The 26,503-nt window shown below is 44.1% G+C and overlaps 1 protein-coding gene across 1 annotated transcript in view; it reads left to right on the top strand.

Annotated features, from left to right (window-relative positions):
- The first annotated feature begins 5,358 nt into the window (after positions 1 to 5,358).
- erbin (erbb2 interacting protein) overlaps positions 5,359 to 26,503 on the top strand; it is a 74,673-nt gene continuing 53,528 nt past the window's right edge. Inside the window, 2 exon segments of the mRNA XM_080766386.1 lie at positions 5,359 to 5,480; positions 14,717 to 14,792. The gene's annotated coding sequence lies outside the window, so the exon portion shown is untranslated.

Here is a 26,503-nt window from a genome sequence, read left to right as displayed (position 1 = left end):
TTTGCTGCTACTAGAACTACTACTTATTTAACCCATTTTGACCTGAGATCAGATTCTGTAAAAAAAATGTCTGTTCGAAAATGACAGTTTTCTTCTGAAAAAGCTATGTTTCTATGTCCAAACGTTTTCAAATGTTTCTAGTACAGTTTGAAGAAAACAAAATGTCCTTCAGGTGACTGGGTGGGGGTTTACTGTAACACAGAGGAGTCAACAGGCAGTGACAAGCCATGGAATGTTATGGTTATCATAATCAGCACAACAGTGTCTGCCCTCAAATGACAGCAGCAGTGTAGTGTAGGCCTACTGTATGTGATGTGAACAAAATAATTAGAGCTGGGACTGGATTAAAAAAAATAATCTAATTAATCAGAGTCTTTGTAGTTAATTAATCTAGATGAATCGCATTTTAATCGCATATCAATATTCAACCTGAGAACAGCGAGAAACCTTTTTTTATGTTTTTTTGGTATCCCAGTGAATCAATGAATATAGTGACTACAGGATACCACTCATTTTCAACATTTTACTGTCATTAATATACCTGTTGTGGAAATAATTATAAAGTCACCCCATTCTGTGTTGCCTAGAACTGGAGGTCTGGAAAAAAATTAGTAACAGTAACAAGTACATCTCAGTGACATCACAAAGCTCTACTTACTTCATATTGTTACTGTTTTTTGTCAGACCTCCAGTTCTAGGCAACACAAAATGGGGTGACTTTTTATTATTTCCAGTTTTCAGTACTATAGAAAAGCGCCCAGTGAGAAACGTTCCGCGGTGGAAAAAAAGGTGCGATTAATTTATCTGTAGTTAATCGCGATTAATTTTTCTGTAGTTAATTAATCTAAATTAATCGCAATTAGTCCCGGCCCTAGAACAAATTCATATGTAGCTGAGGTTTCACTTCCTTATTTCTGTTTCTGTCTCTATAGTCAAATGATTTGTGGTTTGTCAGAAAGATTATTACACATCCGAACTAAATCATACAGTATGGACTACACTAACACCAGGGGTGCCCATGCACACTTTTCTATTTTACTTGAGAGCTACTTTCAAAATGACAAAGCTAAACAGTTTGGAGAATTACAGTGCAACGTAGAAATACTCTGTTGGCAAAAGGGCCTTTCTGTGTGGAGTTTGCATGTTCTCCCCCCGTGTCCCCTAGGGTAGGTACCCTCACATGTTCTCCCCCCGTGTCCCCTAGGGTAGGTACCCTCACATGTTCTCCCCCCGTGTCCCCTAGGGTAGGTACCCTCACATGTTCTCCCCGTGTCCCCTAGGGTAGGTACCCTCACATGTTCTCCCCGTGTCCCCTAGGGTAGGTACCCTCACATGTTCTCCCCCCGTGTCCCCTAGGGTAGGTACCCTCACATGTTCTCCCCGTGTCCCCTAGGGTAGGTACCCTCACATGTTCTCCCCCCGTGTCCCCTAGGGTAGGTACCCTCACATATTCTCCCCATGTCCCCTAGGGTAGGTACCCTCACAAAAAACATGCAGTAATCCTGGTCACTAAACTGCCTCCCCCTGGCCAGCCGGGGTGCCTGATGGAGGGGAAAGGAACTGGTTGGAATAACGTGTTCCTTCCACGCGCTACGACGTCCAACCAGGGAAACTCCCCCCTGTCAGGTGTTAAAGGAGCAACTTGGACACTCAGGCATGAAGGAAGCATGAGTTCAAGTCCGTTGCTCTCCCCTTGTCCCCCATATATGGGGACTAGGTTGGTGGAGGGTGTGTAGAGCCCAGGATCACATTAGATGATTGACACAGGGGTGAAATATGGGTTACAAAATCGTGGGTTAAAAAAAAAGAAATAAAAAAAAAATATATATATACTCTGTTACTTGTAAGTAAACGTTCGGAATTGAAAGATTTGTTGAGTAAAAGCAGCCTACCAAAGGTATTATGAAGTTAAAGTACCAAAAGTAAAAAAAGTAGCCTACTCTCATTGTGCATGCAGAATGTTCAGAATGTAGGCCTATTGATTGAATTGATTGATATGTTTATGTCACATTATCCAGAATGGATACATTTATATGGCAGTGGTGGATGAATAGGAAATATAAGACTCCATATAGTTTATGCAATTTATATTTCCATGTAGCTAAAAAGGTTTGGGAGCCGCTGGTATAAAGGTTATACAGAAACGGTTGTATTTATAATTAGATTTCAATCACGTGTAATCGCTTGACAGTTGGTTGACATAATGTTGATGTAAGTATATTACAGTATAGGTTCAAAGGGTGAGCAACTTTGAGGATGTAGAGGGCCACTATGTCCTACATCTGTGTATTTATAGCCTGTATATATATATATATATATATATATATAGTATCAATGCACTTTAACTTTCATCTGGATAATTCCTCACTTGTAGGTTCCACGTGAAAAACGTGTAGGCTATGAACTAATGATTGCTGGCTGTGTGACATTGGATAACTGAGGGCCCCCCCCTCCTGCACCATGTGTGTACTTAAGCCTTACTGTGTTGCCCCCTCTGGCGATAAATGGTGCATTTATATAGCGCCTTTATCCAAGGGCGCTTTACATATATTGTGCATTACATTCACCCATTCACACACATTCATACACCAATTGTATGAATGTAAGCCTGCATGCAAGGCACCGACCAGCACATCGGGAGCAATTTGGGGTTTCAGTGTCTTCTTGCCCAATTAAGGACACTTCGACATGTAGACAGGAGGAGGAGGAGCCGGGATTCGAACCGCCGACCCACGGATCATTGGACGACCTGCTCTACCTCCTGAGCCACACATCGAAATGTTGTCACTTTTTATTTGCACCCTGTTGTCATAAACCCTGTTATAATAAAACCAAGGGCCTAAAATTAAATCGTTTGAGCTGCTCCAGTTCCTTGTTCGCATGTTATACTTTTCAGATTGTTATTATGAATACAACACCATTATTCTACAGTTCAGCTATAGGCCTCCAGTTGTAGATTTATACTTCTACTTTCAGTACGTTCATTTTTGATTGTCTGCTATTTTCAAAAAAAGTTTGAAACATTTTTGTATTTTTCCTTTGGTATACATAATATTTTCATGCCAATACGTTTGGACTTTTACTCAAGTATAACATTTCTACATTGTGGTATATAGGCTATTGTTATACGTTTACTTAACAATACAGTAGGCCTACTTCTGTTCTCTCTGATGAATTGAAAATGGTGGACCCTCTATTGTAAACATGCAAGTGTAAAGCTTTATGGTGTCGTCCACAGTTAACAGTCTTTGCATTGAGTTGTGCTTGAAATGTACTGTAATTCTGCAAATTAGTCAGTCAATCAATCAATAAATCAATAATCTACCCCGGCCAAACATGTTCAGAGGAGATTGTTGTATCTCGCCACTAGATGGCGCAACAACACATCAAATGCATCAAGGCTGCTAAAATTGTCTAAATGTGAAATATTTGCGGGTGTAAAATAATGTACATTACATTATTATCCTGTTGTAGGTCTTTATAAAAAGATGTAGAGTGGGATTTTTATTGTCTCGCGTACAGGCTTTAGTTTTAAACAACATACACACAAAGTAATGTTTGCCTGTGGAGACACAACAATTATAAGGTCATTTCATAGTGTGAGTTTAATTAAACTGTTGCTTAATTGGCATAACGTGTGAGTATAGTAGTGTTCGCTCATATCTGCCCACGCCCCCTGGCACAAGATATTGTCAGATGAAGTCTGCAGGACATCATTATTAAAGAAAGAGAACCGCTAGGCTACAATACTACACTGTTTTAGTTTGAATATAGGCTATATTACCCCCGAGGAGAAGGAGGAGGTCACACATAAAATAAATACAATGAAATAAACACTCGGTTTTAATTAATTAACCAATTCAGTCTATGTGGTTACATTTAATATATAGCCTATATATCTCTCTCTCTCTCTCAGTTATAAATAAATACCGAAGATTTCTGCAGTGTGTACAGTGTGTGTGTGTGTGTGTGTGTGTGTGTGTGTGTGTGTGTGTGTGTGACCGCGTGTGTTTCCCAGATGCAGCGGCCGGCCAGCTGAGGTATCCGGCTACACTACACACAACACAGAACAGAACAGAACAGTGTGAGTGTGTGTGTGTGTCACACAGTGTGTGTGTGTGTGTGTGTGTGTGTGTGTGTGTGTGCGCGCGCGCGCGCGTGCGTGTGCCAGGGGTTTAAACACTGAGCGTCAGATCGCTGCTCGGCTCGACCGTACCTACATTGATCCTCCATGTGATGATGATGATGATGATGACATTAGGTCTGTCAGCGCGAGGAGGATTCCAACGGCGGTTAATTAATCGGTTTTCTTAACAATTATGGATCGTTAATTATAATCGCAGCAGGATCGATGCATTTTTGCATTCTTCCCGTGTATTCCCCCCGGCCAGTGCAGTGCTGTGAGCCCACTGACTGACTGACTGACTGACTGACTGACTGACATTTTGGATTCTCTCGACTCTCTCAACTGCTTTTATGTTATTATTATAGCTTTCAATCCGGCGACAAAAAAAAACAACAACACAGGATATTCCAACATCTCCATCGGCGACATGACAAGGAAATAACGTGTTTTGGAACAGGATTTTATACTAATAAGCAGGGTTTTTATTATTTATTATTATAAAAAGGATTACAATTTTACCCCGGCCGTTGTTTTTGGAGGAACGATAAAAAGAAGAATTAACTTTGAACAATCTGCTCCCGTTCTGTGTTGTTGTTGTTGTGGTGGACATTTTGGATTGGATTTACCTTCTATATTATTATTAAATATTATTTATTCATATTTTCATCTGAGAAAGAAAACGTTTTGGGGAATAAAAAAAAAAAAAAAAAAATGCTTTTTATCGTTTTTTATTTCTCCTCGTCATTTTTAACGTGACATGATTTGGAGATTTAAAAGAAACGACTCCGTGAGAACGATAAAGGACAACTTTTTTTTTTTTTTTTTTTTTTTTTTAGGACCGGGGAGTTACTTTAGTTTCTTTTTTTCCTTTTTTTAGTAGTAACCTGGTTCCTATTCGCCGTTTCACCGGTCTACATCCGGGCCAGAGCCCGCCCTCGCGCGAGCCCCTTACCGTTTACTGTTTCCGGGCGCGGCCTCGCGCGCCGTAGTTCACAAAACCAACCAACCACGACGTTGCCACACACGCTTCCGTATCCTGTTCCAACCAGCCAGAGCCGCCGGGCCCCGGACCGGATGTGCAGCCCGCACAGCGAATAGTTCCAAAGTAAAGAGTCTCTTGAGTGAAGGAACCGCTGCTGCTGGAGAAGCTAAGCTAGCTGCTAAAGCTAACACACTATTCCTTGTTTTGTGTGTGTGTGGATTTAAACCTTTTAATGGATTAATTTCTGAAAGGAGGATATTAATTATTTTTTTGGGGGGGAGGGGGGGGATTGTGGACGTCAACAATAACAACAACCCCCGCCGGAGGACGTCGTTATAGTCGTTATCCTCATTTCTTTGACGCGTCCATTTGGTAAGTGTTGTGTTTATTATTATGTTGTTGTTGCTTTAGCTTGTAATGCTAACGCTGCTGCTGCTGCTGTGCTAGCTTCGATGCTAACATCGACGCCGTGTGTATGTGTGGGAGAAGATTCACTTTCAACACAACACAACACAACAGTTAACACACACACACATCCCTTCATTTAATTCATTAAAACTGCGAGGTGGGACGTGACGGAATGTTAACCAAATGGACCCTTTGGAAGGAAAGGTTCCATTTGGTTATAACATTCTGTCACATCCACTCGCAGTGAAGAGAAGTCAAAATGTTTTAATTAGCTGCTGCGGGTCGGTCTACAGAGCACATTCTCTGTATATATGTTGATATCTTTATAGGCCAGTGGTCCCCCAGGTTGATAACAATGATGGAGACTTATGGCAGCCAAATGGACCCTTATTACCATTATAATCTTTACCTCTCTCATCTGACACTCTCACAGAAGTTCCGTTATTGTTATAAACATCTGCATTGACTTAATTCTTCCAAGAAGTCTACACAGACACAATTGTACTGATTGTGGAATACTTGTTATTTTTGCCTGTCCGAGATCCTATAATCAGTATAATGGTACCAATAACATCAACACAGCATGGAATTGTGAACACAATCGTATTGAGGCTAAAAGAAATGGCATCAAATGGTGGTCCGTACGTGGCTCAAATCAAATGCCGAAGAAAATAATGGACCTTTTGACATGGAATCTGATCTATAGGCTATAGGCCTAAGATTGCACGCTGTGTGTGTGTGTGTGTGTGGACATGAAATGCCTGTGCTGTTTCAGTTACGTTGTCTTTCAGTACCTCCTGTTCAGTGTAATGTCCCCCCCCCCCCCAGTCCTTGATTAATTTGGAATGCAATCCTAAACGGGGCAATACTGTGTAGGATTTATGATTTATGAGGACATCTTGGGCCTGGGACGCCGTTTGCAGCCTAGTTTTCACAATAGTTTTTTTTCTTCCATTGTGAGTGTTGTTGTGTAACTAGCACGCACACACACACACACACACACACACACACACACACTGACACACGTCTTTATTAGGGGTTTCAGTTAAATACATGCAGCATTATGTCAAAATGCAATGCATGATCACATTTGTCTATACACACACACACACACACACACACACACACACACACACACACACACACACACACAGATAAGTGAATGGATGCATCTTTCTCTCACGCACAGAAGGATGGACAGGCGTATGTCGTCCGGACTTAACTTTTCATTTTCTAATCAGATGACGGCGGCTATCATATAATCCCTCCGTATAATCCTGTTAAGAATGCAGAGAGAGGTGGGGATAATCCCAGGCTTAACCCATTCTGACCGGGAACCCCTTTTGGTGTTAGCATCATGTTATACTTTAGCTATTGAAAAACAGCAGACCTACAAGCTCATAGCGCGCCACCGAGTGGCGCGCTATGAGCTTGTAGGTCTGCTATTTTTTGAAAAATCGAAGAACGACTGACATTTTTAGAATCTGATCTCAGGTCAGAATGGGTTCATCAGACCAGTGTGTGTCCAGTGGAAACCTCGTATGAATCTGATCTCAGGTCAGAATGGGGTTAATCAGACCAGTGTGTGTCCAGTGGAAACCTCGTATGAATCTGATCTCAGGTCAGAATGGGTTAATGTGGGGGGTGGGAATTGGGTTTAGAAAAGTTAGCCGGCTTGGTTTTTTTTCCTTTCACATTTTGATGTGCTGTAATTTGAGTTATTTTTTTCCCTTCTTCCGCCTCTGCACTCAATCCGGCATGAATTAACCCATTCTGACCTGAGATCAGATTCTAAAAAAATGTCTTCTATGTCAGTCGCTCTTCGATTTTTCAAAAATAGCAGACCTACAAGCTCGTAGCGCGCCACTCGGTGGTTATTTGTAAACCACACGTTATAATATTGTTTTTATGAATGTAAAAAATCAATTGCATATTGGTGCTCCTTAGATTTTGGTGGGTGCTCCTAATTTTTTTTCCTGGTGCTCCTTCATTTTGAAATTGGTAGCACAAGCGCCCTGGAATGGGTCAAGCCATGCATTGAAAAGGGCCGTTATGTACAATGGAATGTTTTCCATTGAGGCCAGAACTTCCCACCGCAATGAGTACCTTCACTCACAAAAGATTATATTGTACTTCTTCTTTTCCATTTTCTTTTTTGTTGTTGTTAATAATCCACATACTGTATATTTGACTGTGACCTTTTTCAGCGACAGGACAGAGGTGTTCTTATAAGGGACATGAAGGAGTTACTGCAGTGTTTTGATATGTTTCATGGACAGGACAGAGGTGTTCTTATTAGGGACATGAAGGAGTTACTGCAGTGTTTTGATATGTTTCATGGACAGGACAGAGGTGTTCTTATTAGGGACATGAAGGAGTTACTGCAGTGTTTTGATATGTTTCATGGACAGGACAGAGGTGTTCTTATTAGGGACATGAAGGAGTTATTGCAGTGTTTTGTAGATATGTTTCATGGACAGGACAGAGGTGTTCTTATTAGGGACATGAAGGAGTTACTGCAGTGTTTTGATATGTTTCATGTACAGGACAGAGGTGTTCTTATTAGGGACATGAAGGAGTTACTGCAGTGTTTTGATATGTTTCATGGACAGGACAGGTGTTCTTATTAGGGACATGAAGGAGTTATTGCAGTGTTTTGTAGATATGTTTCATGGACAGGACAGAGGTGTTCTTATTAGGGACATGAATGAGTTACTGTAGTGTTTTGTAGATATGTTTCATGGACAGGACAGAGGTGTTCTTATTAGGGACATGAAGGAGTTACTGTAGTGTTTTGTAGATATGTTTCATGGACAGGACAGGTGTTCTTATTAGGGACATGAAGGAGTTACTGTAGTGTTTTGTAGATATGTTTCATGGACAGGACAGAGGTGTTCTTATTAGGGACATGAAGGAGTTACTGTAGTGTTTTGTAGATATGTTTCATGGACAGGACAGGTGTTCTTATTAGGGACATGAAGGAGTTATTGCAGTGTTTTGTAGATATGTTTCATGGACAGGACAGGTGTTCTTATTAGGGACATGAAGGAGTTACTGCAGTGTTTTGTAGATATGTTTCATGGACAGGACAGGTGTTCTTATTAGGGACATGAAGGAGTTACTGCAGTGTTTTGTAGATATGTTTCATGGACAGGACAGAGGTGTTCTTATTAGGGACATGAAGGAGTTACTGCAGTGTTTTGTAGATATGTTTCATGGACAGGACAGGTGTTCTTATTAGGGACATGAAGGAGTTACTGCAGTGTTTTAATATGTTTCATGGACAGGACAGGTGTTCTTATTAGGGACATGAAGGAGTTACTGCAGTGTTTTGATATGTTTCATGGACAGGACAGGTGTTCTTATTAGGGACATGAAGGAGTTATTGCAGTGTTTTGTAGATATGTTTCATGGACAGGACAGGTGTTCTTATTAGGGACATGAAGGAGTTATTGCAGTGTTTTGTAGATATGTTTCATGGACAGGACAGGTGTTCTTATTAGGGACATGAAGGAGTTATTGCAGTGTTTTGTAGATATGTTTCATGGACAGGACAGAGGTGTTCTTATCAGGGACATGAAGGAGTTACTGCAGTGTTTTGTAGATATGTTTCATGGACAGGACAGGTGTTCTTATCAGGGACATGAAGGAGTTACTGCAGTGTTTTGTAGATATGTTTCATGAATGATAAATGCTTTTTTTACGATGTATTCCCATGCTTTTTGTTCTTGCTTTACCCATTTTGGTGTTAGCATCATGTAATGCTTTAGCTATTTTTAACGACTGACACAGAAACACAGCTTTTTGAGAAAACTCTCAGGATGTAGAAGACATTTTTAGAATCTGATCTCAGGTCAGAATAGGTTAATGTAAGAAGTCGCTCTGGATTAAGAGCGTCTGCTAAATGCCTAAATTGTAGATAAGTAATATCATTTGTCCTCCTTGGACAAATGATGGGTCACATTTCAGTCCTAAATTATTGCAATAATAAAGATGAGATATTTCACACAATATTAATTAGTATTGTCATGGTTTAAGGAATGTTAGCCTAACCTAACCCTATAACGGGTCCATTTGGTTCCATTTAGTAAACTGTCAAGAGATCAATTTTAACCCATTGATACCTGAGGCTGAATCTGGGAACGCCTTCTATAGGGCCTTAGGACCTCTAAGGGTTCTGAACACCTTCTATAGGGCCTTAGGACCTCTAAGGGTTCTGAACACCTTCTATAGGGCCTTAGGACCTCTAAGGGTTCTGAACACCTTCTATAGGGCCTTAGGACCTCTAAGGGTTCTGAACACCTTCTATAGGGCCTTAGGACCTCTAAGGGTTCTGAACACCTTCTATAGGGCCTTAGGACCTCTAAGGGTTCTGAACACCTTCTATAGGGCCTTAGGACCTCTAAGGGTTCTGAACACCTTCTATAGGGCCTTAGGACCTCTAAGGGTTCTGAACACCTTCTATAGGGCCTTAGGACCTCTAAGGGTTCTGAACACCTTCTATAGGGCCTTAGGACCTCTAAGGGTTCTGAACACCTTCTATAGGGCCTTAGGACCTCTAAGGGTTCTGAACACCTTCTATAGGGCCTTAGGACCTCTAAGGGTTCTGAACACCTTCTATAGGGCCTTAGGACCTCTAAGGGTTCTGAACACCTTCTATAGGGCCTTAGGACCTCTAAGGGTTCTGAACACCTTCTATAGGGCCTTAGGACCTCTAAGGGTTCTGAACACCTTCTATAGGGCCTTAGGACCTCTAAGGGTTCTGAACACCTTCTATAGGGCCTGACCTCTAAGGGTTCTGAACACCTTCTATAGGGCCTTAGGACCTCTAAGGGTTCTGAACACCTTCTATAGGGCCTTAGGACCTCTAAGGGTTCTGAACACCTTCTATAGGGCCTTAGGACCTCTAAGGGTTCTGAACACCTTCTATAGGGCCTTAGGACCTCTAAGGGTTCTGAACACCTTCTATAGGGCCTTAGGACCTCTAAGGGTTCTGAACACCTTCTATAGGGCCTTAGGACCTCTAAGGGTTCTGAACACCTTCTATAGGGCCTTAGGACCTCTAAGGGTTCTGAACACCTTCTATAGGGCCTTAGGACCTCTAAGGGTTCTGAACACCTTCTATAGGGCCTTAGGACCTCTAAGGGTTCTGAACACCTTCTATAGGGCCTTAGGACCTCTAAGGGTTCTGAACACCTTCTATAGGGCCTTAGGACCTCTAAGGGTTCTGAACACCTTCTATAGGGCCTTAGGACCTCTAAGGGTTCTGAACACCTTCTATAGGGCCTTAGGACCTCTAAGGGTTCTGAACACCTTCTATAGGGCCTTAGGACCTCTAAGGGTTCTGAACACCTTCTATAGGGCCTTAGGACCTCTAAGGGTTCTGAACACCTTCTATAGGGCCTTAGGACCTCTAAGGGTTCTGAACACCTTCTATAGGGCCTTAGGACCTCTAAGGGTTCTGAACACCTTCTATAGGGCCTTAGGACCTCTAAGGGTTCTGAACACCTTCTATAGGGCCTTAGGACCTCTAAGGGTTCTGAACACCTTCTATAGGGCCTTAGGACCTCTAAGGGTTCTGAACACCTTCTATAGGGCCTTAGGACCTCTAAGGGTTCTGAACACCTTCTATAGGGCCTTAGGACCTCTAAGGGTTCTGAACACCTTCTATAGGGCCTTAGGACCTCTAAGGGTTCTGAACACCTTCTATAGGGCCTTAGGACCTCTAAGGGTTCTGAACACCTTCTATAGGGCCTTAGGACCTCTAAGCGTTCTGAACACCTTCTATAGGGCCTTAGGACCTCTAAGGGTTCTGAACACCTTCTATAGGGCCTTAGGACCTCTAAGGGTTCTGAACACCTTCTATAGGGCCTTAGGACCTCTAAGGGTTCTGAACACCTTCTATAGGGCCTTAGGACCTCTAAGGGTTCTGAACACCTTCTATAGGGCCTTAGGACCTCTAAGGGTTCTGAACACCTTCTATAGGGCCTTAGGACCTCTAAGGGTTCTGAACACCTTCTATAGGGCCTTAGGACCTCTAAGGGTTCTGAACACCTTCTATAGGGCCTTAGGACCTCTAAGGGTTCTGAACACCTTCTATAGGGCCTTAGGACCTCTAAGGGTTCTGAACACCTTCTATAGGGCCTTAGGACCTCTAAGGGTTCTGAACACCTTCTATAGGGCCTTAGGACCTCTAAGGGTTCTGAACACCTTCTATAGGGCCTTAGGACCTCTAAGGGTTCTGAACACCTTCTATAGGGCCTTAGGACCTCTAAGCGTTCTGAACACCTTCTATAGGGCCTGACCTCTAAGGGTTCTGAAAACCTTCCAGTTCTCATTCATTCCTTTTTTTTTAAATAGTTCTGTTGCACCCGCTGTCGTCTGTCTGTCTACGCAGAGACTAGTGTCAGTCAGGGAGACAGACAGCTGGCTGTGTGTCAGTTATAACTGTCTGTCTACGCAGAGACTAGTGTCAGTCAGGGAGACAGACAGCTGGCTGTGTGTCAGTTATAGCTGTCTGTCTACGCAGAGACTAGTGTCAAAAATGTTGGCTGTGAAAGCATCATATTCAAAGTTTTGCGCCACATTTTCACGATTTAAAAAAAATGGCAGACCTACAAGCTCGCTATGAGCTTGTAGATCTGCTATGTTTCACTATAGCTAAAGTTGAACATAATGCAAAACACCATAAGGGAAATGGGTTTTAACCCATTTAGACCTGAGTACGATTAAAAAAAAAACAAAAAAAAACATGTTCATGATCTTTCAAAAATAGCAGATCTACAAGTGCCGCGCTATACGAGGCTTAATTGTAGATCTGCTATTTCTGCCCAGAATGGGTTAAAAACCCGTTTAGCCCTGAGAGCAGATTCTAATCTATACCACTGTCTTCTGAATCATGGCAGTTTTCTATGAAAACAATAAAACGATATTACAAGCTACAGTATGTGAGCTTGTAGATCTGATCCCCCGCTGTGTTAAAACTCATCCATGTCTCACAGAGCCACTGAAACCCTGCATTCTTAGTTTGATGGTGTGTCCCCTTTTGGTGTTAGCATTACGTTACGCTTTAGCGCGCTATGAGACCTACAAGCTCGTAGCGCGCCGCCGAGTGGCGCGCTACGAGCTTGTAGGTCTGCTATTTTTTGAAAAATCGAGAGAACCACTGACATAGAAACATAGCTTTTTCAGAAAACTGTCAGGATGTAGAAGAACATTTTAGAATCTGATCTCGGGTCAAAATGGGTTAAAACTTGCAGACACAAAGCCACTGAAACCCTGCAGTCTTAGTTTAGTGTCCCTAAGGCTCTTCTGTACTTGTATATATACTGCCATACAGTTGAGGAGAGACCATATAATGCATTTACATATCCATAACTATTCAACATGCTGTCACATGGTTAGTGTTTACATGTACAGGTTATTCAGGAAAGATGGTTCAGTTTCCCAGCTATGGGACGGATGGCATGATGATAGTCACAGGGGTTGACACTAACCCATTCTGACCTGAGATCAGATTCATGATGATAGTTACAGGGGTTGACACTAACCCGTTCTGACCTGAGATCAGATTCTTAAAAAATGTTCTTCTACATCCTGACAGTTTTCATTCTGACCTGAGATCAGATTCTGAAAAAAATGTTCTTCTACATCCTGACAGTTTTCATTCTGACCTGAGATCAGATTCTGAAAAAATGTTCTTCTACATCCTGACAGTTTTCATTCTGACCTGAGATCAGATTCTTAAAAAAATGTTCTTCTACATCCTGACAGTTTTCATTCTGACCTGAGATCAGATTCTGAAAAAATGTTCTTCTACATCCTGACAGTTTTCTGAAAAAGCTATGTTTCTGTATGTCAGTCGTTCTTCGATTTTTCAAAAATAACAGATCTACAAGCTCGTAGCGCGCCACTCGGTGGGCAGGCAGGCGGTAGGCGGGCGGGCAGGCGGGCGGGTGGGTGGGTGGGCAGGGAGCTTCTATGACCTGATTACAGTAGATTAGAACATCTGTCTCTTTCTCACAAACTGACACTTAAAAAAAGGTAAACCTACTTAAATCCTTCCTCCAAGCTATGGTATGGTTGGTTCCTCCAAGCTATGGTATGGTTGTCTGGGCAACCAACGAGCATAATGAGTGCTATGTAGGCTAGAGCGCACACACACACACACACACACACACACACACACACACAGAGAGACTATGCTACCTAATCCTTTGTTTATACTTTAACAACATGGAAGCACAAGGTGGATTGTACCGCTGTTGCTTCTATCAAACTGACCCCTGGTCAGCTTCTATCAAACTGACCCCTGGTCAGCTTCTATCAAACTGACCCCTGGTCAGCTTCTATCAAACCCTGGAATAGCATATTTTCAGATGTGGGGGTGGGGGTCCCAGGAATAGCATATTTTCAATCCCTTATTTGACACCGTCTGTGTCTGGAGAAACATGCTATTCATTCTGCGTGTGTCTGCGTGTGTCTGCGTGTGTCGTCACCGCAGCGCGTCACACTCCCCGTCAAATAAACATATCTTAAATTCTTTAGATTTCGTTGAGTTTGTTATTATTATTATTTAGTCTGTTTGATGAGGCAACCAAAGGACAGGTGGAACTGCTGCTCCAGGTGCAACACCACTCGCTGTCCCAGTCGGAACGTAGTGCGTTATTCCAACCAGTTCCTTTCCCCTCCATCAGGCGCCCCGGCTGGCCAGGGGGAGGCAGTTTAGAGACTAGCATTACATTGCATGTTTTTGTGAGGGTACCTAACCTAGGGGACACAGGGAGAACATGTGAGGGTACCTACCCTATAGGGGACACGGGGAGAACATGTGAGGGTACCTACCCTAGGGGACACGGGGAGAACATGTGAGGGTACCTACACTAGGGGACACGGGGAGAACATGTGAGGGTACCTACCCTAGGGGACACGGGGAGAACATGTGAGGGTACCTACCCTAGGGGACACGGGGAGAACATGTGAGGGTACCTACCCTAGGGGACACGGGGAGAACATGTGAGGGTACCTACCCTAGGGGACACGGGGAGAACATGTGAGGGTACCTACCCTAAGGGACACGGGGAGAACATGTGAGGGTACCTACCCTAAGGGACACGGGGAGAACATGTCGTACTGAATTATACTGTAGTTGTCAATAAATAGTCATATTAAGCTCTTGTCCTGTTCTTTTCATTCCTCAGCCAATCAGATTCCTTGCTGTTGGATCTGCCTCACATCACTGGGATCCAGGATCTCTATTGGACCATAAATGACAAGGTATAATATAATATTAATACTGCTATAGACTCCACGATTGGTCCATAATATGTCGCTTTGTGTGTGTGTGTGTGTGTGTGTGTGTGTGTCAGAGAGTTGTTAATTGTGTTTGTTCAGCTCTGCTCTCTCTCTCTCTCTCTCTCTCTCTCTGTGTGTGTGTGTGTGTGTGAATGACTCACAGACAGGCAGGTTTTTTATTAATGTTGTTCTGGTTGGTTTGTTAGCTTGGCGTGTTGGGTAACTTGGGCTGTGTCTAGTGTACCGGCTGGATGGGGGGGTGGGGGGGGGGGGGGGGAGGGGGGTGCCTATTGGGCTATAGTTCCAAACATTGCTCCTATTGGCTGGAACTATCCCACTGAGATTGATGAGCAATTCCTCATTCCATTGTTACAATGGGAGTCAACGCCAGTGTTGCCACTCTCTCTCTCTCTCTGTCTCTGTCTGTCTCTGTCTCTCTCTCTCTCTCTCTCTTCTCACCCGGACAACACATCCACAACCGATCCGTCTCGCGGTGCGATCAGTTTCCAAACGTAGCTCCAGTATTTGGCCCCGAGCCGAGCGTCCGTTCCAAAGCACCTCGTTGGGTCGGGTCCAAAGAAGCACCGGGGCTGGGATCGTCTGACGGCGCCGGTCCGCTCAGGGTTATTCCACTCCACCGCTGATGACGCTAATGACGCTAATGACGCTGATGATGCTAATGACGCTAATGACGCTGATGACGCTAATGGCGCTAATGGCGCTGACCGTCCCTGAGACCGCACAGGCCTTCTCCTTCATGTCCCTAATCCCTCAGCATGACCCTTAAATAAAGAATCAATCAATCAATCAAAACTAACCAGAAAATAACCTGCATTCCGATGTATGGGATGTGCATTTATATAGCCATTTACAGTCATTCACGCACGCACACACACACACACACACACACACACTAGTCCACTTTACATAGATTGTGCATTACATTCACACACACACACTAGTCCACTTTACATAGATTGTGCATTACATTCACACACACAGACATTCACACACCTTGATCGGCGTCAGTACCTTTTATCTGACATTGTAGCTGTCGTGTAAGAGTTAATTAATCTAATTTGTCCAGAGATTGGAGACGCAGACCTTTGATCTGACAGGCAGGGTTTCTCATGCTGGTTAGAGGATTGTATAACAGCGCACGCACGCACAGACACACACAGACAGACACACACACACACACACACACACACACACACACACACACACACACACACACACACACACACACACACTGTGCTTCCCAAACGGTTCAGGTCAAGTTCCAGAAGAGAGATTTAGACGTTATTAGAGCAGTAAAAAATAGCAGATCTGAGCCATTCTAACCAATTGGTTCAATTGCAGTCCCACACGGAAACATATATATTTAAAAACAATTGAGTATTACTCTCTGTGTACTCTGTACTGTACTCACTGTACTCACTGGGTACTATGTACAGTATGTATCACTGACGTTAACCCATTCTGACCTGAAATCAGATTCTAAAAAAATGTTCTTCTACATCCTGACAGTTTTCTGAAAAAGCCCATGTTTCTTATATATGTCAGTCCTTCGATTTAAAAAAAAATAGCAGACCTACAAGCTCGGAGTGGCGCGCTATACGAGCTTGTAGATCTGCTGTTTTTTCAATATCTAAAGCATAACATAATGCTATAACACCAAAAGGGGTTCTGACCTGAGATCAGATTAAAAAAAAAAAAATCTTCTACATCCTGACAGTTTTCTGAAAAAGCCTATGTTTCTTATATGATACTCGTTCTTTGATTTTTCAAAAAAATAGCAGACCTACAAGCAAAAGGGGTTCTGACCTGAGATCAGATTCTAAAAATGTTCTTCTGAAAAAGCTATGTTTCTACTTTCTATGTCAGTGGTTCTTCGATTTTTCAAAAAATAGCAGACCTATGAGCTTGTAGATCTGCTATTTTTCAACAGCTAAAGCATAACATGACGCTAACACCAAAAGTGGTTCCCTTCCCGCCCAGAATGGGTTACTGGCATCATCCTCAGCTCTCACTCAGTAACCTCTACTGTCTACGTTGGTTTGTAAAAGCACTTTGCGACGCATTTCTGGCATGAGAGGTGCTGTATAAATACAGTTTGTTATTGTTATTGTTATTATCACACAGTGGCTGTCTGATTGGCTGACGTCAGTGTTGTTTTTGGCAGCAAATTTCTATTTTAGTTTTAGTCATAGTCTCCTGAATAGTTTTCACTTAGTTTTAGTCACATTTTAGTCACCTGGAATGTATTAGTGTTAGTCTAGTTTTAGTCGACTAAATGTCATAAGATTTTAGTCGACTTAATCTACAGGTGATTTAGTCGACTGAAATGTATTTTTGCGGGCCTTGTTGCCGTCATAATGACTTATTTTACACTTGCTGAAAATAGCCGATCTACAAGCTCACAACGCGTCGCAGCGCGTCGCATTGTGAGCTTGTAGATCTGCTATTTTCAGCATGCAACCAAGTGTAAAATGACTTATAGTGGATCTCTTGTCCACTAGTCCCTTCCTAACATTTTAGTCAGGTTTTTATTTGTTGACGAAATCGTCAGTATATTTAGTCTTAGTTTTAGTCACCATAGCATAGTTTTAATTTAGTTTCCATTTAGTTTTCCTCAGTGGAAAAGGTAGTCGACGAACATTTTTCGTCTTAGTTTTAGTCGACGAAAACAACACTGGCTGACGTCGTGGCGGAAGGGAGAGAGGCCGTAAGACAACAGGACGGGCAGCTGGAGATCTTCTCGGGGTTTTGTTTTCGTCGACTAAAACTATAAAACGAAAACATGTCCGACCGTCCACTAGCGTTTTCTTTGTCACTGAGGTGAAAACGACATGCAGGAAACTAAGTGAAAACTAAATCCAGGACGACGATTTCGTCAAAACAAATAGTATAACTGGACTAAAATGTTAGTAAGGGACTATTAGTGGGACAAGTATGAGTGATTTTTTTTACACATTTTACGAATTGCAGCCGGTTTTGAAGGAGTCAAGGGATTTGCATGTCTAAACCCATTTTGGGGCGGGCACCCCTTTTGGTGTTATAGCATTATGTTATGCTTTAGCTATTAAAAAATAGCAGACCTACAAGCTCATGAGCTTGTATCTATTTTTGTAAAAAATCGAAGAACGACTGACATATAGAAACATAGGCTTTTTCAGAAAACTGTCAGGATGTAGAAGAACATTTATAGAATCTGATCTCAGGTCAGAATGGGTTACGCATGTTTCATGATAAATGTTTTTATGTGATGTATTCCCATGCTTTTTTGTTCTTGCTTAATATAAATCGCTCTGGATTAGGAGCGTCTGATAAATGCCTAAATTGTAGATTGTAGATGAAAGGAGATCAGCAGACGAGGTCCTTGTCCCTCCTTGACATTAACCCATTCTGAACGGGAACCCATTTTGGTGTTGGCATCATGCTATGCTTTAGCTATTGAAAAATAGCAGATCTACAAGCTCGTAGGTCTGCTATTTTTTGAAAAATCGACTGACATTTTGATAGAATCTGATCTCAGGTCAGAATGGGTTAATCAGACCAGTGTGTGTCCTGCAGTGGAAACCTCGTATGAATCTGATCTCAGGTCAGAATGGGTTAAAAAGGTTGATAATTGACTGTACCGCGTCGGTGCGTCATCAGAGTGAGAGAGTGAGAAACCTGGGTCTTTGTTCCGTAGTGTTTGTGGTTATGTAAGTGTCCTACTTACCCCGTTCTGACCTGAGATCAGATTTAAAAAAATGTCTTCTACATCCTGACAGTTTTCCTGAAAAAGCTACGTTTCTGTCTCTCTCTCTCTCTCTGTCTCTCTCTCTCTCTCTCTCTCTCTCTCTCTCTGTCTCTCTCTCTCTGTCTCTCTGTCTCTCTGTCTCTCTCTCTCTCTCTCTCTGTCTCTCTCTCTGTCTCTCTGTCTCTCTGTCTCTCTCTCTCTCTCTCTCTCTGTCTCTCTCTCTGTCTCTCTGTCCTCTCTGTCTCTCTGTCTCTCTGTCTCTCTGTCTCTCTGTCTCTCTGTCTCTCTGTCTCTCTCTCTCTCTCCCAGTCAGAACAAATGTACTAGGGGGGTCCTTGACATGAAATAGTTTGAGAACAGCTGACATAGAAACATGAAACATGAAACATAGAAACATGAAACACAGAAACATGAGGAAAACTGTCAGGATTTAGAAGACGTTTTTTTTTGTAGAATCTGGTTTCAGTCCTAAGCGGGTTAACCTGATTTCACACCGAGGGACAGTACATTTACTCTAATGACTAAAACGGAAGTGAAACCGGCCCGTAGATGGGTCGGTACTGCGTCCACCCACCGGTCAGTATCACCTGTGCGTGTGTGTGTGTGTGTGTGTGTGTGTGTGTGTGTGTGTGTGTGTGTGTGTGTGTGTGTGTGTGTGTGTGTGTGTGTGTGTGTGTGTGTGTGTGTGTGTGTGTGTGTGTGTGTGTGTGTGTGTGTGTGTGTGTGTGTGTGTGTGTGTGTGTGTGTGTGTGTGTGTGTGTGTGTGTGTGTGTGTGTGTGTGTGTGTGTGTGTGTGTGTGTGTGTGTGTGTGTGTGTGCGTGCGTGCGTGCGTGAGAGACCCAGATCTCATTACTGTGCCCAGGTTTCACCGTACCTTCAATTCAAAAGGAAAACAATCCTGGTTCTGTTTCCTAAAAGCTGCCTGCTGTCACGACGGAGAGAGAGGAGAGAGAGGGAGGGAGAGAGAGAGAGAGATAGAGGGAGAGGAGAGAGACTGAGGGGGAGGGGGAGAAGAGAGAGACGGAGAGAGAGAGACACACACAGTGAAAGCAGAGGAAGTGGTGTAGCCGGTTCTATGCACCGAGGCCCTGGGAGGCCTCACTGACTGATGGTTCTATGCACCGAGGCCCTGGGAGGCCTCACTGACTGATGGTTCTATGGGCCGAGGCCCTGGGCCTCACTGACTGATGGTTCTATGGGCCGAGGCCCTGGGAGGCCTCACTGACTGATGGTTCTATGGACCGAGGCCCTGGGCCTCACTGACTGATGGTTCTATGGGCCGAGGCCCTGGGCCTCACTGACTGATGGTTCTATGGGCCGAGGCCCTGGGCCTCACTGACTGATGGTTCTATGCACCGAGGCCCTGGGCCTCACTGACTGATGGTTCTATGCACCGAGGCCCTGGGCCTCACTGACTGATGGTTCTATGCACCGAGGCCCTGGGAGTCCTCACTGACTGATGGTTCTATGGACCGAGGCCCTGGGCCTCACTGACTGATGGTTCTATGCACCGAGGCCCTGGGCCTCACTGACTGATGGTTCTATGCACCGAGGCCCTGGGCCTCACTGACTGATGGTTCTATGGGCCGAGGCCCTGGGCCTCACTGACTGATGGTTCTATGGGCCGAGGCCCTGGGCCTCACTGACTGATGGTTCTATGCACCGAGGCCCTGGGCCTCACTGACTGATGGTTCTATGGGCCGAGGCCCTGGGCCTCACTGACTGATGGTTCTATGCAGCGAGGCCCTGGGAGGCCTCACTGACTGATGGTTCTATGGGTCGAGGCCCTGGGCCTCACTGACTGATGGTTCTATGCACCGAGGCCCTGGGCCTCACTGACTGATGGTTCTATGGACCGAGGCCCTGGGCCTCACTGACTGATGGTTCTATGGGCCGAGGCCCTGGGCCTCACTGACTGATGGTTCTATGGACCGAGGCCCTGGGCCTCACTGACTGATGGTTCTATGCACCGAGGCCCTGGGCCTCACTGACTGATGGTTCTATGGGCCGAGGCCCTGGGCCTCACTGACTGATGGTTCTATGCCCCGAGGCCCTGGGCCTCACTGACTGATGGTTCTATGCCCCGAGGCCCTGGGCCTCACTGACTGATGGTTCTATGCCCCGAGGCCCTGGGAGGCCTCACTGACTGATGGTTCTATGCACCGAGGCCCTGGGCCTCACTGACTGATGGTTCTATGGGCCGAGGCCCTGGGCCTCACTGACTGATGGTTCTATGCCCCGAGGCCCTGGGCCTCACTGACTGATGGTTCTATGCCCCGAGGCCCTGGGCCTCACTGACTGATGGTTCTATGGACCGAGGCCCTGGGAGGCCTCACTGACTGATGGTTCTATGGGCCGAGGCCCTGGGCCTCACTGACTGATGGTTCTATGGGCCGAGGCCCTGGGCCTCACTGACTGATGGTTCTATGCAGCGAGGCCCTGGGCCTCACTGACTGATGGTTCTATGCACCGAGGCCCTGGGCCTCACTGACTGATGGTTCTATGGACCGAGGCCCTGGGAGGCCTCACTGACTGATGGTTCTATGGACCGAGGCCCTGGGAGGCCTCACTGACTGATGGTTCTATGGGCCGAGGCCCTGGGCCTCACTGACTGATGGTTCTATGGGCCGAGGCCCTGGGCCTCACTGACTGATGGTTCTATGGGCCGAGGCCCTGGGCCTCACTGACTGATGGTTCTATGGGCCGAGGCCCTGGGCCTCACTGACTGATGAGGCTCTCATTACTTGCGCAAGCAGAGCGCGCAAGTACTAATTTCGCCCCGTCTCTTCAACGTGACAGCCGTCCACCACTTTTCTGTGTAAGCAAATCTGTGCCTGGTCTGCTGGGACCAGATTACACAGATGACCATTTCTCTTAGGTCATCACTGAGAGCTAGTCATACATATACACGCCATGTACTCTGGTCCCAGCTCTCAACGATGACGTAATGTGGTATCTGGTCCCAGCAAACCAGGCACAGATTTGCATACACAAAAACATGGTTGACGGCTGTCACTTTTTGGCACCAAGTAACCACAGTATACTGCTAATCAAATTACAACTACACACTCTATATAGTATACAGTATGCTTAGTTACACCTAATGATTATACATTTCAAACGTTCCTTCACAGAGATACTGAGATGTGACAGTTTACAGCCGTCGAAAGTACTTGCGCGCTCTGCTTGCGCACTAGTTGGCCATTTATGGCCTACTAGTGTGCAACAAGCAAGTATGCACTCGGCAGAGTGCAGTTCTAGTTTCACCTGCACTGCCTCCAGGTATTAGATAACTGACACTGGGCGGGGGGGGGGGGGGGGGGGAGTTACAACATTCGTGGGATATTGTCATAATTCTCAGTTATACCTGAATAGGTTTGTGAACGACTAGAGGTGGAGATCTGAGAGAAAGACTTAGTATTAACTGTATCTTTAACTGTATCTTATCTGAGTGGTGCTGCCACTACAAAGACAGAAGAGCTTGTAGGTCTGCTGTTTTTGAAAAATCGAAGAGCGAACTGACATAGAAGATTTTTTTTAGAATCTGATCTCAGGTCAGAATGAAAACTGTCAGGATGTAGAAGACATTTTTAGAATCTGATCTCAGGTCAGAATGGAAAACTGTCAGGATGTAGAAGACATTTTTTTAGAATCTGATCTCAGGTCAGAATGAAAACTGTCAGGATGTAGAAGACATTTTTAGAATCTGATCTCAGGTCAGAATGGAAAACTGTCAGGATGTAGAAGACATTTTTTTAGAATCTGATCTCAGGTCAGAATGAAAACTGTCAGGATGTAGAAGACATTTTTTTAGAATCTGATCTCAGGTCAGAATGAAAACTGTCAGGATGTAGAAGACATTTTTAGAATCTGATCTCAGGTCAGAATGAAAACTGTCGGGATGTAGAAGACATTTTTTTAGAATCTGATCTCAGGTCAGAATGAAAACTGTCAGGATGTAGAAGACATTTTTAGAATCTGATCTCAGGTCAGAATGAAAACTGTCAGGATGTAGAAGACATTTTTAGAATCTGATCTCAGGTCAGAATGAAAACTGTCAGGATGTAGAAGACATTTTTAGAATCTGATCTCAGGTCAGAATGAAAACTGTCGGGATGTAGAAGACATTTTTAGAATCTGATCTCAGGTCAGAATGAAAACTGTCAGGATGTAGAAGACATTTTTAGAATCTGATCTCAGGTCAGAATGAAAACTGTCGGGATGTAGAAGACATTTTTAGAATCTGATCTCAGGTCAGAATGAAAACTGTCGGGATGTAGAAGACATTTTTAGAATCTGATCTCAGGTCAGAATGAAAACTGTCGGGATGTAGAAGACATTTTTAGAATCTGATCTCAGGTCAGAATGAAAACTGTCAGGATGTAGAAGACATTTTTAGAATCTGATCTCAGGTCAGAATGAAAACTGTCAGGATGTAGAAGACATTTTTAGAATCTGATCTCAGGTCAGAATGAAAACTGTCGGGATGTAGAAGACATTTTTAGAATCTGATCTCAGGTCAGAATGAAAACTGTCGGGATGTAGAAGACATTTTTTAGAATCTGATCTCAGGTCAGAATGAAAACTGTCAGGATGTAGAAGACATTTTTAGAATCTGATCTCAGGTCAGAATGAAAACTGTCGGGATGTAGAAGACATTTTTAGAATCTGATCTCGGGTCAGAATGAAAACTGTCGGGATGTAGAAGACATTTTTTTAGAATCTGATCTCAGGTCAGAATGAAAACTGTCAGCATGTAGAAGACATTTTTAGAATCTGATCTCGGGTCAGAATGAAAACTGTCGGGATGTAGAAGAACATTTTTAGAATCTGATCTCGGGTCAGAATGAAAACTGTCGGGATGTAGAAGACATTTTTAGAATCTGATTCTAAAAGGGGAGACCAACCTAGTCCCCATATATGGGGGACAAGGGGAGACCAACCTAGTCCCCATATATGGGGGACAAGGGGAGACCAACCTAGTCCCCATATATCGGGGACAAGGGGAGAACAACCTAGTCCCCATATATGGGGGGACAAGGGGAGAACAACCTAGTCCCCATATATGGGGGACAAGGGGAGAACAACCTAGTCCCCATATATGGGGGGACAAGGGGAGAACAACCTAGTCCCCATATATGGGGGACAAGGGGAGAGCAACCTAGTCCCCATATATGGGGGACAAGGGGAGAGCAACCTAGTCCCCATATATGGGGGACAAGAGGAGACCAACCTAGTCCCCATATATGGGGGACAAGGGGAGACCAACCTAGTCCCCATATATGGGGGACAAGGGGAGAGCAACGGACTTGAACTCATGCTTCCTTCATGCCTGAGTGTCCAAGTTGCTCCTTTTACAACCTGACAGGTGTATTATATTTATATCTGCGGGGGGGGAGAGCGGGGGTAGCACCACTTGTAATTTACCTTTCCAAGACATGGACGCTCCACACACACACACACACACACACTGTAATGGATTCCCTGGCATTCTTTCTATTCTCTCTCTCTCTCTCTCTCTCTCCACCCCGGCCTCAGTCCTCCTGCTGTGAAAAAGGAGTGAACAAAAGCATTCTGTAATGTAGCTGCTCGTCTCTCGCTGAGCGCTGAGGAGTCGAGACCGCCTCCGACAGGGGAGGGGGGGGGGGGGCTGGCGTATCGTCTGTCAGACGAGGAGACCTGGCTCTCATCTCCGTCCTTTCAGCTTTTTGTTCACGTTCAACTCGTCAGTTGAAACGCACACAACAGGCGGTGTTGTTGTTGTTTGTTTGTTTACGTCGACGGAAAATGTTCGTCGACTACGGGGGTTTTTTTTTTTCACTGACAAAAACGACGTGAAAACTAAATTAAAAACTACGCCCATGATGACTAAAACTATGACTGGATATATTATATATATACTGTCGATTTTGCCCAATGAATAAAAACTAGAGTAAAATGGTAGGAAGGGGACTTAGTGGACAAGAGAGCCACTATAAGACATTTTACACTTGGCTGCATGCTGAAAATACCTGATCTACAAGCTCACATAATAACTGCATTGCATCACATGGTTATATTTTTCAGTTTTCAGACGGTGTAGGTCAGGACATATGAGAAATACCACACAAGCTGTCTGTCTGTCTGTCTGAAAGATGCACTCTCATTTCCACTTGGCTGTGTGCTAATCATCAGTGCTGGCTCCTGACGTGCGTGGGTGTGTGAGTGTTTGTGTGTGTGTGTGTGCGTGCGTGCGTGTGTGTGTGTGTGCGTGTGTGTGTGCGTGCGTTTGTGCGTGAGGAAACCTCATATGTCGCAAACTGTCACTTGTCAGGAAATAAAATACAGTTTGTAGATTAGCTATTTCTGGCACTTTGGCACGGCAGTCATGTACCATGATGAAGTCTAGGACATTTATTACCCAAAACAGGAACTGTGTGTGTGTGTGTGACTGTCTAATTAGCTAGTGATGGTCTGGCATCTGCAGAGGTCAATAGGTCGTACTGTCTAAACGGCAGCGTCAAAGGTCCTGCTCTAGACAGACAGACAGACAGACAGACAGACATATGAAACATAGCTTTTTCAGAAAACTGTCAGGATTAGGGATGCACCGAAAGGGAAATTCTTGGCCGAAACCGAATATAGGAAACAGTTGGCCGAAAACCGAATACCGAATAGCCGAATACATCTTTGTTGTAAAGCTACCTGATTATGGCAAAAGACATGATTATGGATTTTTATAATCGATTCATCGGGCGATTATTTAAACGATGAATCAGATTATGGCACCTTTTTGCAATTACCTTTAAAAAAATGCTTCACGTTATTGTAGGCATGTTGTAACTAACAATAAAGACAATACAAATGAATACTCCTTCAAAATTAATATTTTACCCAGTTTTTTATACAATTTGATTTGCCATTCCTTGTACTTGTAATGATACTGTTGTCTGTAATGTTGACCGTGTATAGCTGACTGTCTTTCTTTCCATTTCTATCTCTGGGACCCCAATTTATTTTTTATTTCTATTGTAAAATCAATGTAAATTTTGAGAGTCTATTTGGTTCCATTTTTGCACTCTTGTTACAGAACCTTAGGGTCCACTTGGTTTACTTTCTAACTATCTAGCTCTAGCTGGAACTCCCACTATGAGAACCACTGTCCTACACACAGTCTGTGTGGGCACGCACACGTGCGCGCGCACACACACACACACACACACACACACACACACACACACAATGGCACGCTAGCTGATGGGGGGGAAAACGTTCTTATTTAGCAGCCATATTAGCATGTTCTCTAGGCTCTAGTATCACATATTGCCAAAGTTAAACAGCACTGAACAACTGTTCATTGTTAAGCAAAACGTTCACGGACGTTCTGCTTCTGCTTTAGCCCTATGTCCACTTCAATGCGCTGCTGAGATTACAGTACACAGGTCAGGTGGAACAAATTTGAGGAGCTAACGAGCTAGTGCTACACTGCTAGTGTTCGTCCGTCGTAGCCTGCCTGCAAGCTCACATATTCAGACATTGGGGAGCATTTTTGGTCATACGACAAAAGAATAGACAGTGGCGGTGCTCACAAATACCATGTTTTGGGACCTGTTTTGGGCATTTTGCAACCTGTTGATGAGCTCGCAGTTTTCGCGGAGCGCATCGCAGCCACAGAGACGCTCCGTGTGTGTGTGTGTGTGTGTGTGTGTGTGTGTGTGGGAGACTGAAGTTGGGGAGAGAGAGAGGGGTAGATGCGGAGCGCTCTGGTTACGTTCAAGACAATCGCGTGTTGTGTTTATAGCGACCCAGTGTTTTGACTATTCGGTGATATATTTTCGGCCTATTTGAGCCGAAACCGAATAGGCCGAAAATACATTTTTAGCCATTTTCGGCCGAATATTTTCGGTGGCCGAATTTTCGGTGCATCCCTAGTCAGGATGTAGAAGAACATTTATAGAATCTGAT

The sequence above is a fragment of the Protomyctophum bolini genome (assembly GCF_963924005.1).
Source record: "Protomyctophum bolini genome assembly, chromosome: 6".
NCBI classification, from domain to species: Eukaryota; Metazoa; Chordata; class Actinopteri; order Myctophiformes; family Myctophidae; genus Protomyctophum; species Protomyctophum bolini.
The sequence above is the reverse complement of the archived record's forward strand: the minus strand, read 5'-3'. Positions and strand labels throughout refer to the sequence as shown.